Source organism: Penaeus vannamei, chromosome 2 (assembly GCF_042767895.1).
Source record: "Penaeus vannamei isolate JL-2024 chromosome 2, ASM4276789v1, whole genome shotgun sequence".
In the NCBI taxonomy this organism is placed as follows: domain Eukaryota; kingdom Metazoa; phylum Arthropoda; class Malacostraca; order Decapoda; family Penaeidae; genus Penaeus; species Penaeus vannamei.
Genome location: NC_091550.1, coordinates 16,780,223 through 16,797,722, shown reverse-complemented (window position 1 = coordinate 16,797,722; position 17,500 = coordinate 16,780,223). Strand labels below are relative to the sequence as shown.

General features: G+C 38.1%; 1 protein-coding gene across 1 annotated transcript in view; it reads left to right on the top strand.

The window, feature by feature from the left end:
- The window catches only part of LOC113823762 (uncharacterized), a 378,033-nt gene that overhangs the window by 689 nt on the left and 359,844 nt on the right, over positions 1–17,500 (top strand). The gene's annotated exons all lie outside the window — the stretch shown is intronic.

The following is a 17,500-nucleotide window of genomic DNA, read 5'->3' as shown; positions in this document are numbered from 1 at the left end:
TTGAGCAATGAGATGATTACTCAGTGAAAGAAATCGTACACAGCAAATAATTAAACAAAGTCATAGCTAAATAAAACTACATATTTACCCAAGAACTTTGACTTTTTATGTTACTTTCGAAACTAAGTGACAAAAAACCTCGGTCTAAAGAAGAAATGAATCGGATAAGTGACGCATTTGCCGCAGGTGTAAAGAACAAAGATGTGAAAGCTTCACCTGTGCTTAAGTGAGTAATACTTGTGACTTGAAAATTTCCCCGCAAAGAATTCTGATTACGCAATATCTCCTGTGCGTTGTATTATGGAAAAGGAAATAGAAGATGAAAATAATGTGGTAGCTTCGTCCATAATGAATACATCATAGTGTACTGTTATTGACTTGTTCCTCGCGCCAGGTGAAGTGGTCTACAAACATCTTACAGAATGAGTGGGAACAGGAAATGCAGGCGAGTTTAGTTTCGTGTCTCCGAAAATTACGTGCAGCAACTGACGTATATAATATGGGAAGTAGTTTTGATTTTTTCCCGACTCAGTGTTCATATTTGCGCTTATTGAAGGGGACATGATACCGTATGATTGTAGTGGTAATGTTAAAGTATCGGACGGCGGCGACGGGAGCGCAAGAATTGGAAAATAGCTCCGTTGGATTCCAATTCCCGGATTAATATTTTATGTAAGAAAACTCCGCCGAGCTTTTGAAGAATTGATGCAGGGAAACGCTACAATTACAAGAACAGCGTTAAATGGAGATATTTATTCCCGTGTTGGGTGTGAGATTCGGGCGGGTAAGCGAGCGACTCTGGTTTTATTTTTGATTTTGTTTTCTCACTTTTCAAGAAAGAATGTCAGAAACAGATAATGCGATGTGGTGAGAGCGGTTGTTTAGCCGGCTTTTAAAGTTGACGTCACATAGCACAAAGGCTTTTAAAACCGGGGTTGGCTATCATTAACTTGCATAGGGAGAGAAAATTATCGTGTGATACTGAGGAAAAGTGCGCTCTGAGGCAGTTGAATTTTATGTATGCCATTTTTATGAGGTCGAGTTTATTGCACAGGGAAGAAAAACTCGATATATGTTTACACTTGATAAGCAAGAGTGAATGGGTGAGTGAGGAAAACAGTGCGTGGTGTATGAACTTGGTTTTTGTTTCGGCTCGTGTAGAACATGATTGCCCTGCTCGAAAGCTCGGGCAAATCCACGAAAGCACAGTTGAAGGGAGCCGTTGAGGTAACAAGTTATGGCGTAGGAAAGTAATGAATTCTTGTAAATGCTTCCTGCTTCGGGGCTATTTTTACAGTGCTCTTGGTGCGTTGAAGGGGAATGGGAGGGTCTGGCAAGTGGAGTGAGAGAGGAAAGAGTCTTGTGTGATAACCTGGCTGATGCTAATACGTCGGGGAAATGTGTCAATCAAGCGGGTCGTAAGAGCTTAATGAGTTATCGCGGTGAGGGACCATATATATACATATAAACACACACACACAAACACACACACACACACACACACACACACACACACACACACACACACACACACACACACACACACACACACACACACACACACACACACACACACACACACACACACATATATATGTAGAGAGAGAGAGAGAAAGAGAAATAATGTGGAGCCAGACGACGCAGGGCATAAAGTGCCATCATGCCGCCAGGGTTTATAGTGGAGAATGTTATTGATCAATCAGTAATTGTGCAGTCGGGCTTTAGGAGGGATATCGAGAGCCTCGCGTTATTGATGAGGGTCTTCTGTTTATGCCTCGCCCATGCCAGTCCGTATGTCAGTTGGCTCGCTGATAACCAAAACTCAATTTCCATTGCGATGGGTGGCGATGCGGCTCGGCTAGGACGTGCGGGTACGACGGACGCCGTTGCCACGCGAGGAAGCGGTGGCCTCTGCCGGACCATTGTGTGTTTGTACGGAATTGCTTATGAGCTTTCGTGTCGCTTAGGTAGCTTAGAGGGCCTTCATGGACATGCTAAGATTTGTACTTCCTGTGTGTTTGCTTTTAGTTCTGCTTCGTCTCTCATGCGGCGTCGGTTGGCGGTCGGGCGGGCGCACGGTGCGTTTTCTTAAAGCCACCCGCGAAGAAGAAACAAATCCACAGACACGTACATTCTTTTTTTTATTATTGAAAAGGGCAAGAGTGTCAAGGGAGTGGAACGGAAATTTTAATCTTTGAACTAATAAATCTGTTTGTTGTGTGTACACCGTCAACGGCCAACAGAAATGATCGACGGAGACTTAAAAATATTTAGGTATCGTTTACAATTTTATTTCGCTGGAAATAAAATGTAGAGCTGTGTGAAACATGAATGAAATTGAATATTGTTGTTTAACACTACTGCCACATGCCCGTGAGTTATATGTATATGTATTTCTTTTATTTATTTATTCCGTGTTAGTTGGAAATGTCTGTTTTACCATTGATTAATATTAATGTGTGGTCAATTGCATGTGAATCGGTACAGTGTTTTCAGATTTCGAGTAAGATATGTACTTATAGCGTTTGTGTCAGCAAAAAGAAAAAAAAACATGGCGTTTTGCAGATGTTTAATTGTTTTTATTGGGAGAAAATTTTGATAGTGCTGACTGGACGGGTGTATTTGAGCAAGTGCAAGTTTTAAACAACCTTTTACTCTGCTTTTAGTGATGATTGGAGCGTTTTATTTGTTTAATTTTTGCATTTAAGATAACATTGCATTGTTATTATTATTATTGTTAATATTGTGTTGATACTAGAAATGGTAAATAAATATTAATTGTTTAACGTATGTTAATACAGTAAATACTACCACTGATTCTGATGTTGGTAACGTTATGGTAATAGTAATAATTGTAATAATGTTGATAATGATAGTGATACTGATAATAAAGATCTTAATGATTATTTAGCATAGGTAGTAGTAATAGGAATGATAATTGTAATAATACTAATAGCAATGTTAATAACGATAGTAATGATAATAATGGTACATTCATATTATCCGTTATAGTCTATTAGCAATGTTCTTCTGTCATCCCAGATTTAGTTCATTCATTTATGTTTTTTTCTGAGTATACAATAAGAGACCTTACCCGCAGAGGAACACGCAGAGGAGGGGAAGACACGAAGCCGGTGCAATAACTCGGAAACTTTGCGGAGTTAACTAAATCGGACCAAGTTTCTTGGAATTCCAAACCGGCCTATTCACTGCAAATTTCTCGGAATTAATGTGTGTGTAATTCTCACATTTGATTAGCTATGGTAGGAAAGAAAGAAAGGAGGATTGGAAATGGAATATAAGAAGGAAATGGCGATTTGAGGAAGAATTAGGGAGGTTGATGTATCACAAAGAAAAACAGGGAGAGAGAATGATGGAGGGAATATAGAGATGAATGAAACTATTTTAGGTACTGAGGGCATAAAAGTAAAGTTAAAGATAACCATATTGAAGATAAGCCGCTTATAAATGTCCCATAAAAAGATATCTTTATTCGAGGTAGATAAAGGTGGAACTTGTCTTCACTTCAACTCCACAAACCATATTGGGTTGCCAACTCCCCCCTAAATGAATCCGGTCTTTTCTTAGCTGTGGTGTTCCTCTTCTCTCTTCCTGTTTCCCTCCTTTCTCCCCTTATCCTTTTGTATGCCTCAGATTTTCTCTCCTCATTTTCCTCCTTCACTTTTTCCTCCATCTCCCTTTCATTCTCCTCCTCCATCTCCCTTTCATCCTCCTCCATCTCCTACCTTTCATCCTCCTCCTCAGTCTTCCCTATCTCCTCCTCCTCTTCCCTTTTCTTTCAGCCCACCACTGAATCTAACAATACCTATTTCATCTGTGCTTCCACCAACATTACCGTCAATTTGCAAGGATTTTCCAGATGTGAATTCTATTGTTGTTTAAGTGGTGGTGGTGGAGGTGACATGATATTGATAAGTCCGTTTAATTACGTATTACTGCTATAAAGATCAAAGAAAAAAGAAAATAAAGAGGATGAAATAAGTCAAAAGCCAAATTATCATCATTTATGTTTTATCCCCCTTTTTGTTCTTCCTCTTCCTGTTCATGTTTGTTTACTTTGCATTGTGGGCAAGGGAGGTAAGGAGTGTGAGAAGGATGGAAGATAATGTAATGGTGACTGTAGTGCCGTGTCATATGATGTGATAATGATAACAGTGATAGTGATAAAATTGTAGAAAAAAGTAAAGATAATGACTGTTAGATAAGAAAACTGCCACTAAAAGTAAAGTGTCACTGGAAGGAAGGAATATAAAAAGAGACAAGAAAAAGTGGCTAATGCTGTTACTTTTTTGAGGCAGAGAAGCCCTTTTACTTTAATCTTCTCTCGTAATACCAAGGCTAAAAATGCGAAGAGATAATTTGATGTCTGGAAATAAAGAAGTAATACAAGATGGTATTAACAATGATAATGATGACTGATAATGATAACTGATAAGAACGACAAGGCTAATGATAATGGTCAGAGAAAAAAATTGATGTGTGAAAATAATGAAGCAATAGAATGACTAATATAATAAATAACAACAATAATAGCAATGATAATGATAACTGACGAAACAGTAATGATAATGATAACCAATAAAAACAGCAATGATATTTATAATAACAGCAACGATGATGGTTAACCTAATTTTTCAAAAGAGCCAGTGACACCAAAACGTAAAAAGATGATACACCATTATACATTCGCGAGTTTGTTGACTTTGAAACAAGTCGGACAATGGTTTCCATTACCTCGTTAACAGATAAGTCTCAGAACTTATGAAAATAGAACTGTCTGTCGATAAAGAGATCATGCGACTCTAGATCTTGTATGTGTGTGTGTGCGTGCGTGTGTGTTTCCAGCTATTTTCTATATATCAGCATTTTCATAATTATTCTTGATACTTTCTCCGCCTTCGCAACCTGTCATTATCATGATGGGTGATATTATCAACGCAGTATGGAATAGTTTTGCCTCACCACAACTCTGATTTAGCCGAGTGCCCCCTCCTTGACCTCTGCACCCCCTTCCCCCTTCGCCCTAGTCCCCTCCCTACTCTATCTGACTTGCGAGTTTCCTCTTACTGCTGTAATTATTATAATGGAGTCTTCCTAGAGTTACGGCCTACATTCATATCCCCTTTGGCCACGCTTCTACTTCTCTGTTATTCTCTTTCCCTCCCCCCTCACACACATGCGCGCACACACACACACACACACACACACACACACACACACACACTCGTACACACGTACACGTTCATCGCACACACTCTTTTATGAGATATATGATGTATGTGACTAGCATCCGCAGATGAAAGCGCACTGGATATTCAAGTCTCAAAATCAACATTCTGAACAAAAACCCCTCTTTGCGATTTTTTCCATCCTCGTCTATCAGACACGATAAAGCTAACGTCAGGACCATCATTTCGTTATTGCGATGACAAAATATACCCACACGGCAACACATTTTAATCTATTGAAAAAAAGGGAACGCGTTAATTTACGTAATGGCGAAAATGAGTAATAACGGCGCACATTACTCTAATATTTATGGCTAGGATAATTAACTTTTCTGGCACAGATGGAATCGAGCCACACTGTACCTCGAGGGTGGAGTGCCAGGTGTGTTTGTTGTGTGTGGATGTGCGTGCGTGAGTAGAAGGGCGTTCGCGTCAGTTCATGACTGTGTTTGCTTGCTTGCTTGTGGAATGTGCGTTTATGGAGGGAGACTTATAATAGATTCATCCACTGTAGAATCACAAGCACTTATTAATCGCAGATTTTATTCTGAATCAAAGGGGGTGAAAAACCGTTATGAAATTCAGCAAAATTGATTTTTATGGTTATGAGATAAATTGAGAAAGAGTTATGAGGGGGATGAAGTATTTAAATGAAAGGAAGAAGTATGAGAATAGGAAGTGGCGCGAATTAGGCTACAATGTAGTATTGCGATCTTGGATATTAAGACGAAGAGTTACGTAGAATATATTTCCTCGAAAGGGAGTCGTACCCATAGATAGTGGACAAGCTCGCGGCTGGAAGCCAGCACTGGTAAGTCGGTTAATGACCCAGTCGGCGTGGTTGGACCTCAGCGGTTTCTACTTTATGGCAAGTAATTGCCGACCCACCGGCGGAGTGGCCCTCGAAGGCCTGCACAAAACATACGAACGAAGCTGTTAAGCATGGAGTCCGTGGTCCGACACCGCCCGGCTGTCCCCAAAGTACCAATGAGTATGCCGGAGCAGCTAACACGCGTGGCGCGGGGAAGGAACCACGCTGCGCCGCCGCCGTCTTTTAGGTTCTCTTTGCCCTCGGGACGTGGTCGCCGCTGCACGGGGAAGGCTTGGTGTGGTTCAGGTCCGCGCGGGAGAAAACCGACCACTCGCCGGCGCGGCGGAGGCCTGGCGACTGGACTGCGGAGGCGATCGCTTCCCGCTCTGCTTGCGGGAATGGCCCTGTCGGTCGGCCTACCTCGTCGGCGGTCTTTATAGTTCGGAGTCGTAATTGCTTAGACTTGACGATAGTGAAATGAATGCCTTGGTGGTTACAGTATGGTGAACTGTATAAAAGGCTCAAAGACGTAGGTAATTGTAAAAGTATTTAGAACGATTAAGCTATAATAATAGCTGACATTAATGGATTCCTTCATGATACTAATTGGATGGAAGGTTATGACAGCAGAAATGTCTGTGAAGATAATTTCGGCGGCGATGATGACTGCATAAAGAATGAGATGAATAATATTATTGTTAGTAATGAATAGTTTTAATTGTGATTATTGAGAGCTCACGGTACGTAATTATAATGAAAATACTAATTCAGTATAGAGCATTATTATAAGCTTTTAACATTTCTATGAAAACAAATGCAATAGTATGTTAGGAATCACGGGGGAATGACTGTGATAGGAAAGCTGTAGTGTCCGATATCATAGGACTTATGATTGAGTTAAAGAGAGCAGTTAATTGAACAGAATATACCCACGTGTGCGTATGTTTATATGTGTGTGTATATATATATATATATATATATATATATATATATATATATATATATATATATATGTATATGAATAATATATATATATATATATATGTATATGAATAATATATATATATATATATATATATGTATATGAATAATATATATATATATATATATATATATATATATATATATATATATAATATGTGTGTATATGAATAATATATAATATATCTATCTATCTATCTATTATATATATATATGATATATATATGATATATATATATATATATATATATATATATATATATATATATATATATATATATATATATATTGCGTGTGTGAAGATAATAGACATAGACATAATGCATATACTGCTAACATTCATATTCACACTTACACATGCATATACATAAATGCACTCATACATGCACACCACACTTACACAAACACACACACGCACATGCTTACACATACGCACCGATTCATACATGTCAGCATGGCTTTTGTGTATTTATGTATTATGATTTTTAGTATTATTATATAAATTATATAAATACTACACGCGTGCTATATCATTATACGTACCATGAATATTTATGCCAAAATGGATAGAGAGGTAAGGCCATACTTTCGCACGAGTTTGTCTATTACGAAGATGTAAGAGTGTTAACAACTATCATAATGTATATATATATATATATATATGTGTGTGTGTGTGTGTGTGTGTGTATGTGTGTGTGTGTGTGTGTGTGTATGTATGTATGTATGTATGTATATATATATATATATTTTTTTTTTTTTTTTTTTTTTTTGAATGGACAGTTCTGATTAAGGTAGTGTTGGTATGCCATTATTGCCATGGCGACAGACAACGGAAATAACAAGGAAGAACACGAAGACTTCAAGTCAATTGGGTGGTATTCTTGGAAAAAAAATATTAGCTAATGAAGGGAAAGAAGGTTATTTGAATGAGACAGAACTGAAAGAGAAAGTTGGGTGATGAAAGCGCGAAGAGGGAGGTCAGGCCTGCACATCTTCGCTGCTTACGGGGGCTTTTAGAGGAGGGGGGAGGGGAGGGGGGTAAGCCTGACACATCCGGTGTTGTTTATTTAACCTCCAGCGCGGTGCGGCAATGGTAGATGTCAGGAAACTTACCGCAAATTAAATGTTTTGTCGGGGAACGGCGGGCGTATTGTGTGAACAGTTTGTCGGGTAGAGGGGACGAGCCGACCGGGATGGCCGCATGCCTCTACAACACACGCAGAGGCAAATGAGTTGATCAATAAATTAATTAGTGTGTTTGTGTGCATTCTGCCTCCCCGCCTCCGCTCCCCACCTCCCTAGCACCCTCGCTTGCAGGTTCTTTGGCGTGCTGTCTGGAACACGCTATTTGTATGTAAATATTCATGCTCAAACCTAATGAAAAGGCACACTACCAAAGTAGTCCGTAGTAAGGGAAAAGGGCCTTAGTAAGTAGTAGTAGTCGTAAGGACAATAGTTCCAGGGTATGTGTGTCACGCTTAGCTGGCTTATCATCACTACCCCCCCCCCTTCCTACGGCGGTAATTACAAGGCGTCCAGGGGCGTGGGTGGAGGGAAGGGTGGGTGTGTGGCGAGGGGCTTGCTTGTGGACTGGGCCCGGGGCACAGCAAGGGTATGTATATAGTATACAGGGCGAGGCTGGGTTCTCCATGCCGTGTTGGAGCGATTTGATACCGTTGTGGTTGACACTGTTTGTTTCTTTATGGTGTGCTGATTATTTTAATGGTGCAGTTGAATGTAATAATGCTGAAATTATTATGGTAATGATAACAGTAATATTGAAGTAATTGTAATGATAAGGGTTGTAATAACAGGGGCAAAACTTCAGGGAACAACAGCTATAATAGGGGTAGTGGTTATGATTATAATTAAAACAGCATTGATGATAAAAATAATATCACTGATAAAAAAATCATTTGGGTTATTTATGATTGACGATGATGATGGCGATGTTTCTAATTACCATTATTAGAGCGGTAACGGTAATGTTAATAATATCACGATAATCACATGAGCTTGTGCTAGCACATGCACGTATATGCACATGTTTTTTTTTTTATTAGTTATTAACTCAAGTATAGTTTTATACAGGAAAAAGTAAAAATACATGACATTGAGTAATCGTGTGTTTAAGTGTACTGGTATTGCTGGCCAGTAATGGCAGTCGTTGCTGCCGGGTAAGTGTGCGTTACAGGATATCCAAGTAAAAGATCTCTGGGTGACATCTGGGGTGGGGGAGGGTAAAGGGGAGGGGACTAGGGTAAGATGAGAGACCTTGTGGCGTGTGGACGCCATCTGCCAGTCTCTATCTAGCCTCTCTCTTTCTCTCTCTCTCTCTCTCTCTCTCTCTCTCTCTCTCTCTCTCTCTCTCTCTATATATATATATATATATATATATATATATATATATATACACACATATGTATTTATATACATATATGTATATATATGTATATATATGTATGTTTGTCTGTGTATACATGTATACATACACATAGTATATGTGTCTGAGTGCGTGCGCATTTGGGCTATTGTATTTGTCGGTGTTCGTGTACACATCTGATTAAATGTTCCCTCCCGCAGCCCATCTTTCCACCCCTCGCTGCCCCGTTCTTTTCCGGTCTCTCCTGCATTCCCTTTCGCACACGTCAAAGCATGCGTCTGCACGTGCGCGCTCGACGCCGTCGCGGATGAACGTGCACCTGGAAAGCTTTCCCGTTCACAAGACACGAAACCCGTAAGCTTCTGCACAAGCTCCGTGTCTCCTTCCCCCTTCTTAATCTTTTTCGGTCTCCCAGACTGGCTCGTAACATGCCGTCCCTCCCAGCCCCCTTTCTTTGCCCTCTCTTTTAAGAAATCATGTTTGTCACCACGCTAAGAAGTTTACCCAACCCCCCTCCCCTCCTCCTCCCCCTGAAAACCTTTGGATGTGAGTAATCCTTCGAATGTATCTCCGTCCCACCATCCGGCTGTTCACATTTATATTTATTGGTCATTCCGTTTTCCGTTTCCCTTCTCTTCCCACTCCGTTCACTCGCCCTTTTCCCTTCTCTTCCCACTCCTTTCCCTCGCCCTTTCCCCAGGGGGTCCCTTTCCCCCGTTTACAGAGGGGGATGGATAGTCACGGTCGGAGGGTCGCGAAGGATGCGATCTGTTACGTCCCCGGGCAGACCCAGTGAGCGTCCGCACGGCCATGTCTTCCTCGTGGCCTTAAGCACGGAGTTCAGATACGTGGGGAGCGGGACGGGAGATCGCCCTGGTCCGGTGTGTTTTTTGGTCATTTGTATTATCGACACACATGTATACGGCTGCACGACCCGTGGGAGTGTGTTTGTGGCTTGCGTAAGGGTCGATTGTACCCTCGCTGTACCCGCGGCCCTTGTGTACCCTTGGCTTAGACGGAGCGGTCTGTTGGCCAGGAGGTTGTGACCCATAAACGAGTTTCTCTCTCTCTACACACACACACACGTGTGTGTGTGTGTGTGTGTGTGTGTGTGTGTATATATATATATATATATATATATATATATATATATATATATATATATAGAGAGAGAGAGAGAGAGAGAGAGAGAGAGAGAGAGAGAGACAGAGACAGAGACAGAGATTGTATATATATAGTATAATATATATATATGTATATATATGTGTGTGTGTGTGTGTGTGTGTGTGTGTTTATATATATATATATATATATATATATATATATATATATATATATATATATATATTAAAAACACAAGCAATGCGTCTCCCTTTTTTATGTATTATATGCAGCATTGTGATTGGAGTGTAGTTCCTGGCGTTAATTAGTTGCACTCTGTCACACTTCGCTGTAGGAATACCTGATTTTCAATATTGGTTGTCACGCCACCGTGCCCGCGTTTCTTATTTGCTGTAGCTTAAGCAGATGTGGGTGAAGTCAGATTGAAAGCATCGTAAAGCTTTGATAGAATAATTAATATTGTAATTTATTGGTTAGCCGTATTTGATTTGGTTTAAACATTTAAGTATGTGTTGAAGCACAGCTGGGACGGAGTAATGACTATATTGTTAGTAATAATGATAAGAGTAACAGTAAATGCAAGAAAATAGTGATTGGTAATGATATTAATTATGATTATGATAATATTACAAATAATGATAATGATAACAAAATGATAATATAAGTGATGACAGTAGTTATAAAATTAATAATAATAAGGATAAACAATAATTCTTATCATCATTATAGTAAAAAAAAAACAAGAATGATAATAACAATAAACAATAATAATCTAAAGCTAGGGAAACAATAAGTAGTACAAGCATCACCCACAGTGACAGAAACAAAGGTAAGCAAATAATTAATATAATAATAAATAAATAAATGATAAGATATAAAACAATAATGAATAAATAAATAATCATGATCACAAATAGAAATACGGTTACAAGCGAGTTAGCAAATTGCAGCAGTTCATGAATAGTAGCGCGTAAATCCAGATATTGACTTTCTGCGTGTGAATTAGCGCTTGCATGTCGCGTTGTGCTGGGTATTGCTTTACAGACGTGTTTGTCTGGTTGATCTTACTACAGGGAGGAATGTGTGTGTATGTGTGAGTGAGAGAGGGAGAGGGAAGGAGGGAGAGAGGGAGAAACACAAATACACACACACGGAGAGAGACAGACAGACAGACAGAAACAGGCTGGCAGACAGACTTATTAGATAAATTAACGTTTTCACAAAGATTTATGATTGCATGCTTTAGTGTATTTTTTGTCTGGGAATCCCACTGTAGCATTTTAGCGCAGGTCAGTGTTGAGTATGTGAAGTAGTCATTCCAGTAAAAAAAAAAATGTCTCGATGACAAGGTTTATTCGAGCTTTTAAACTTGATAGAGTAGGGGAATATAGCTGGTATTCTCGCCGCAGTACTGCCAACATGAACCTATCATATTAAAACCCACGTTCAGCTTAGTCACTCTCATACTCACGCTTGCTTATTCTCCTCTTTCTCTCTTTCTCACTCTCATTTCTCTCTCTCTCTCTCTGTCTCGGTAGGTCTTGTGTTGAAATATTCCCGGTCACTGTCACATTATGCTGTAAATTATTATTACACACTATCAGCCACATATAAATTCTCTTTCTCTCCTTACTCCCTCCTCCCTCTGTTCATCAACTTGCAGTTCCTATTATATCGCGTGTACTTTTCATTTCCTTACAGACTACTTAAAATTAAAAAGAAGGGTTAGAGAAAAATTAGATAAGTGATAATAGCAGTATGAATATTTGCAGTAGTGCGTGCAGAGTATAAAAAGGAAAATAAAAAGAGCTGTGGCAGGAACGGGGATGTGAGCAAGCGGTACAGCCTGGCTACAATCCACGGGCAAGAGCTGCGATGATTGTCATTGGGAATATCGGGGTTAATGGTAACAATGGGCAATAAAAGTCAATGATGTCAACAAGAATACCGGTCCTTTCCACTCTCAACCCCCCATTACCCTTTCCTCGCTTTATCTCCCTCTCTTTTGCTTTCTCCTATTTTTTTCTGTCTTTTTTATTCGTCCTGCTGATTCTCCTTCCCTCCCTCCCTCCCTCCCTCCCTCCCTCGTCTACTCCTCCCCTTCTCCCCGTTACTCACCCTCTCCTCCTCCCGCTTTACAATGGGGTTCGTCTTTTTTCGTCGCGAGGGGCTAAGCACAAAGCCCCGGGGACCTGATTCAACTACTACAGGTGGGTCAGTGGTCTCTACCTGTGTTAATGACGTAATGACAATGCAGGTACCGAGGCGGCCTTGACGAACGTAACTTTGGTGTTAGGTGTTGGCAATGAAAGGCAAAAGCTCCCGCATATGATTATGCGTCATTATGAAAAGGAGAAATGATGTATTATGCATGTTTGCAGGTGGTTTCTCCAGTGTGACGGGGATTCTAGCACTTTATTTATTAATTCATTTATTTTATTTATTTGTCTTGCATGTAATCGGTGACACACGCTTTGCACGACGTACACAGTATGCCTTCCGCAACACATTTACAGTCGTGTTTCCATCTTGAGACTCTCGTTACTGCATATGGCTGTGGTGTTGCTGTCTGGACCAATCCTTGACGCTGGTGTAGCACAGCCTGTGTAACGGGTTTAGATATCAGTGCTGTGGGGAGCATCTTCCCCTCCTCCCCTTCCCTCTGCCTTGGTAGTTGAGACTGTCATAGGTGAAGGAAATGTAAATTAAAACAAGGGAAGTTTAATCGCATCCAGAGTAGTGCGTACCATCCATTTTCGCATTTTACGTATTTTAATGAGACCCTAGTGTATATTTTGTGAAACAGGAAGGTATGCAAAAAATATTTATGAACACTTGAAATACAGTCTATATTTTTATTTATTTAACACTCTTCCCACGCTTTTTTGTGCCAAGAACGCGTATAGATGGACCCAAGTTTATTTATGTACGCTTGTTTAAGTAAAAAAGAGGCAGCTCTGATGACGAGAGCGGCATTGATTAAGCAGCAGGAACAGCCCAAGTTCTGTTTCTTTTTTAAACCAGCCGGCGAGGGCAGAGTGGCGGAAGTTGGAGCACCTTGAGCTCTCGGTATCAAGAGGTCGAGATGAACGTTTTTGTGGTGTAATTAGCGTGACTAACCGCAGCCTGTGATCCTTTTCTCTCGCCGGGTTTATGTGCACAAATACCTTTGGGAGACTGAGTTATCCTCTGATTGATTGGCGCACATATTTCTGCTTCATCGTTGGTTGAAGCCGATTTTTGTGTGGACAAACATGGATTACGCCTTTCTGACAGTTAGCAATAGGTCGTGTGACGATGTGGCAGATTAAATACATATTTTACCTGTCAGAGATCCTTTGAATCTGTCTCGGTGATAAAGTGGATTTGAACTCTTGGAGTGAGCTAACCCTCAAGGAAGGAAGACCAGTTGGAGTATAAGCTGTGTGGGAGGAGGAAGAGGAGGAGGAGGAGAGGGACGATAAAAAGACCCCATCCCCCGCTTCCAACCGGTCAGTCAGTAATATGTCCGTTCCTCTTTATCCCTCCTTAGTCATTCCTCTTGTTCCTTGCATTTCTAAAACGAGGCGGTTCCATCAGTACCATCACAGCCATTCTGTTATGTGCGTCCACATTGTTCAGGTGGAAATATTCTGTTTACATGTACCAATGCGAGATACAGTATATTTCCCTCTTTTACTCAAAGAACAGAGAGCTAAAGGATCCATACAGATGAAGGACAAGATGTATTATTATCTTCCGTTCTGAAAAAAATGAGCAAGTGTTCCTTTTTGTATCGATATTAAGCCCCGGGTCGCCAGTAGGGGTATTGGAAACATAGCAAGTTATCGGGTGAGTTTTGAGTGGAAGTTGCAAAGTGATTGGCAGAGTTCAGTAATTAACATTATAACGAAATCCCTCCCCACCACCGGGTATCATTACCAGAGCCACCAACTAATGGAAGAGAAAGGTTCAGATACAGGGAGCATAGTTACGCGATTATCCAAATTATGCTAACACAATAGCTGTTTATGTAGGCCTACATTGTTTAGGTATAATCCTTAGGTACACATATTTTGGCATCGTGATGTAAAATATACACTCGTGGCATTATCATCTCGTTTAGGTATGGCCCGTAAGAAAGCACATATGTTATGACACCGTGAAGTAAAATATACACTCATGCCATTAACATCTCGATTTGATATGTATTTTCTCAAGTGTCTGGTGGTGGCTGAGCTGCATATTTAGTTGAATATTAAGATGTTTAGTGAAATGTTTTTGTTTCATCCGTTTTCTCTTCATCCAAAATGTTTTGTGGTTAATATTGTTGTAGTAATTATTTTTACTACAAGGACACAAGCATTATTTTTACCGTTGTTTGTACTACTACTAAAATATTCGTAGTATAGTAGTAGCACTAGTATCAGTATTAGGATGCTCTTGTTTCTGCAGCTGCTACAACTGTTTCTGTAGTTCCTATTTCTGCCAACATTTACATTTACCGGCACACCTGTTAAATGTCATTTCTGTTATTCTTAATGCTAAGGCAACGATTACTACATATCGAAACTGATAACTAGTTATTGCCATACGTAATGAGGATGATATTAATGAGGAAATGTATGTATATATATATATATATATATATATATATATATATATATATATATATATATATATATATAAGCGTGTGTGTGTATTTATGTATATATATCTATATCTATCTATCTACCTATCTATCTATCTATATATATATATATATACATCTATATAATAAATATAGATATATACATTTATACACATACATATATATAGTTGCATGATAATACTGGTATAGTTATTATAATAATATATATACTAACTCGCTGGTTGTTGTTGCTGTTAGTATTATATGATAATTATAGTCACTGTTATGATCATAGAAAAGCAAGTTCATCATCGTCATCACAATTATCATCATTATTGATATTGTTGCTAGTGTTACTATTACTATTATTATTATCATTATTATTTTATTATTATTAGTGGTAGTAGTAATACTGTTGTTATCATTATTACTATTGTTATTATTTATTGATATTTTTAATGTTATTATTGTTCGTAGTAAAGTATTAGTATTATCAGCAGCAGCAGTTGCATTTGTATTTTTACTATTGGTATTATTGTTTATCATGTCGCAATCCTCATCAGTAGAGTTTTATTGCTAATATAGTTTCCACGATTAACATCTTTTTAATTATAGGATGATGTTAATTATAACGCTACCAGTAATAATCACAGTGCCAATGATAGTATGGAGTAAAAAATATAATGGTAATTATGTTACAACATCACTAAGAGGCCAAAGCAGTAACAGGAATATTGGTGAGAGTAGTGCGGATTGCTTATGATGATATTGACAATAATGGGATAGTGTAATAATTAAAACTGTTAATATATTATGCTATTATTATTATTATTATTATTATTATTATTATTATTATTATTATTATGTTTAAACATTAGTATCAGTAGTTTTATTGTTACTGTCAAGGTATCTTCGTTGTTCGTTTGGTGCTATTTTAAGTTTTTATTAATGATGTTGGTAATGAGATTATTAATGATAATGATAATAGCATTAATAGTATTATCATTATTATTGTTATTATTATCATTATTGTTATTATTATTACCATTGCTATTGCTATTATTATGACTATGTTAATGTTTTTACTATTATTATTACTACAAATTTTATCATTTTTATTATTGCTGTTTTATTATTATTATTATTATTATTATTGATAATATTATTACCATCATTATCAGTGTTATTATTTATATTATGATAATAATTATTATTATGATCATTATTGTTATTATTGGTGTTATTACTATTATCATCTTCAGTATTATTATCATAACTGTTATTAGTACTATTACTGTTACTCTTTATTAGAATTGTATTATTGTTATTATTATTGTTTTATTATTATTATTATTAGTAGTAGTAGTAGTAGTAGTAGTATCTTCATTATCGTAGTTATTATTATTAATGATATTGCTGAAGCTACTAATACCATTATTGTGTTTGTATAATCATTTGTTTGAACATATTTGATATTTTCCGTACTATCGTTAATACTATTATCTGTTTTTGAACAATCCTTCATGTTTTATTTTTGTTGTGTGTAATTAATATCTTTGCCAATTTTGGTATCATTGTTCACCGGTAGTATTAATTTTGCTGTTAACCTTATTATGATATTATTGTTTTGTGTCATTCACATTATAGATAGTGGTAACCCCATTGAGTGCCTCTTATCTGTATCAGTGACATAAAGTATTGGATTAATCTTTCTCTCTCTCTCTTTCCCTCTCCCCCTCTCCCCCCCCCTCTCTCTCTCTCTCTCTCTCTCTCTCTCTCTCTCTCTCTCTCTCTCCCTCTCGCTCCCTCTCCCCTTCCCTCTCATAACCTAAGTTACCTCATCCTTTTGAGATGTGATTTTATTTTTGTCTCAATAAACGTGTCAAAGTCAAAGTCTCTCCCCCCTCCCTTTCTCTCTTTCATTCTTTAATTCTTTCTTTCTCTCTTTCTACATTAATGGAGATTGGTGAAGGTTTAAAAGTTTTATCAGCAGGAGTCGGAGCTATTTGAGACGCCACGTCATCGTTGCGTGACGCAATTTCCTCTTGTCCATGAAAGCATTTGCGAATGAAGAAAAAGACGAGTAAATAGATACCAAGTTAGTATAGAAGTTAGATTTTATATTATATTCAAGTCCTGATGCATGAATTCACGGGAAAATACTATTATATCTACTTGGCTATATACAATAACGCACGCACTGACAATTTACATATGTATATATATATATATATATATATATATATATATATATATATTTATATATATGTATATATATATATATATATATATATATATATATGTATGTATTCATCTATACATATTTACGTATATAGTTCTTTCTT